The 2,642-nt window shown below is 49.0% G+C and overlaps 1 protein-coding gene across 1 annotated transcript in view; it reads left to right on the top strand.

Annotated features, from left to right (window-relative positions):
• BCAR3 (BCAR3 adaptor protein, NSP family member) overlaps positions 1–2,642 on the top strand; it is a gene marked incomplete at its 3' end in the record, with an annotated part of 120,607 nt that overhangs the window by 5,758 nt on the left and 112,207 nt on the right.

Here is a 2,642-nt window from a genome sequence, read left to right as displayed (position 1 = left end):
GTTAGGAAGAAAAGATGGTATTAAGCGTTAAATGCTTCAGTTTTGTCTACTGCATTTTGTGGGCTTGTTTTGTTGCTTGAAAATAACCAGAAACGTACCGTGGACCGTGACTGAAGTGCCTCTAGGAAAGACAGTCTAATTTTCAAGTAACATTACTTTCCGGAGACTGTCCCAGAAGCCCAGCAGCATGGGCAGGCTGGTTTGTAGGTACTGACAAACTGGCCAGAGTGGCTGCTGTTGCAGGGGTTTGCTTGGCGGCTTTTGAACGTATGTTTGAAAACCCGCTGGGCGCGGAGGCGGAGAGCCGGCGGTGAGGCGGCCGCCCTCCTCCTTCCCGCCGCTGGGGAGCGCGCCTCGCGCGCGGGCGGCGGCCGTTGCCTGCGGGCGGCCGGCGGTCCGGGGAGGAGGAGAGCCCTTCTCCCGCCGCCTTGGGGGCCAACGGCCGCTCGCCGCGGCCGCCATCCTCGCCCCTCCGCCCTTCTCGCTGGCGGCGAAGCATCTGGGGCCCAGCGGCGGCGCAGCCCCTTCGCTGCCACCCTCGATGCAGCCTGGTGCCGTTGTCTCCGCCTGCTCCCAGCCTTCCCCGCCGGGAGGCGGGCCCCGGACAACCTCGCTGACGGGAGGCGGCCGCTGGGAAGCGCCAGGTCGGTCGACGCGATTGCTCCGGCGGAAAGGTAAGGGACGGGAGACTGGGAGAAAAAGATTTCAGCCGAAAGGGGAGGGAGGAGGAGAAGAGGAGGGAAGGAGAAAAAAAAAAAAAAAAAAAAAAAAAAAGGAAAATGGAAGACACGACTCCGCCGGGACTCGAACCCGGAACCTTTGAATCCCTTCACCCTCTAGAAGTCCAATGCGCTATCCATTGCGCCACGGAGCCACCTGTTGGACTCTTTGCGCACCGCCCATAGAGCCTGCGCGCGACGCCCCCCGGCCGCCGCCCCGCCCCGCCCCGCCGCCCCCGGGAGGGCTCCTCGGGCGCGCGCCGTTGTTTCTCGTGAAGAACGGACTTTCTTTAAGTTCGTCGGTAATCAATATAAAATATTTGCCGTCGTTCCACTCGGGCGTTTTCAATATTAATCCTTATGTTTGGGGGAATATAATTATATTGCACAATTGCCTTATATTGGGGAACTGTTCCTCCAAACATCCATAAATCTGCATAAGGAAGTCTTCATAGGATTGGCTCTTACACAGATGAAGGTGATACATTGATAAATTAGATCGTGATTTTGCTTTAATAAATATGAACATTTCTCATATTGCAGTTATTTATAATGTGCTTTTAACAGTGCTCCACTTCTGAAGTAAACCTGAATGTTTCAGACATAAAAAAAAACAAACCCTTTCAGTCATCAAGGATATGGAAACTACACTGGGTCAGTTCCAAAGTTATTTGGAACCAAGTTATTTTAACATTGGTCATTTCCAGCATTGTAGGTCTTTAGGGACAGTCTAAACACGGGTTGTTTTTTGTGTGTGTGTTTGTTTGTTTGTTTTTTTAATACACCTGAATTAAAGGAACCTAGAAAACTCTGGTTATGTTTACTGGGCATCCCATGCACTGCAGCATTTTGCTGGCTTTCCAGTGCCACATGAGACAAAAAAAATACTGTGTGGGAGTCTGAAAGACAAGACATAGGTGACCAGTAAAAACATGTCCATGCACTCTGTTAGACACTGCAGCAACTTATTGTAAGTCGACAGGTAGAGAAATGGGATGTGGAAATTAGTGAATGAGAATATTTTGGAGACCTTAAAAAAAACGCTTGTAAGTGGAAAGAACAAAAAGGACAATAAATTAGGGAAATAATATTCTATTACGTGACACTATTTTCAACGTGGGTGAAAACATTATGGTATACTTGGATCATTGTTCCAAATACTGTGAATGCCTATTACTAAGTCTATTAAAGGGAGCAATGACTGAACTATATGTGTTCTAAAATCACAGTAAAACCCCCAGTGGATTCAGTAAAACAAGATTTTTCCTTAAAAGCTGTAATTATGGTTGAAACAAGTCTTTGATGTTATTTTTTTAAATCAAGAGTAGGCATATTAGAAACCCCAAAAGGCACGAGCATGAGGTTATTCTTTCTTTAACCCACCCCAAAGCTGAATTCTAAGCCCAGGCAAAGCCTATGGCTTTCTGCTGCTGGGGTGACTCCATGGCTCGGCTCTCCCACGGCCATCCCTGCTGGGCTTGGTGGAGGGGGCATGGGGCTGCCAGGCACCAGGTCGTGCTGGAGGGCTCAGGGGAGCCAGCTGGGGCCAGAGCGGGCAGGACTGGAAGGAGATCTGCTCTGTAGTGCTGTGGCCTAGGTTATACAGTAAAATGCTTTTGTGAGAATCTCGTGTTTCACTTCATAATTTAAAAGCATCAGTATCCATAAGAGTGGAGAAAAACGTGAAAATAGGTACACCATAAAATCTGAGGAACCAGGAAATTAATCAAATTGATGTAAAATAAGCTGATTAGGATAAGCAATCCACTAGCCATTGCATCACGGGCTGAGATACTGTGTGTAATGAATAACCAGGGTGACTCAGGTAACGAAGGCACACTGGTAGCACGCCCCGTGATTCCCATGAAGTCAGCTAGTGCGCCTGTGGCCAGCAGTGAGCCAAAGCTCATGAGCTGGCTGATG

This window comes from Platalea leucorodia (assembly GCF_965183815.1).
Source record: "Platalea leucorodia genome assembly, chromosome: 5".
In the NCBI taxonomy this organism is placed as follows: Eukaryota; Metazoa; Chordata; class Aves; order Pelecaniformes; family Threskiornithidae; genus Platalea; species Platalea leucorodia.
This window is presented reverse-complemented; position numbering and strand designations above follow the sequence as displayed.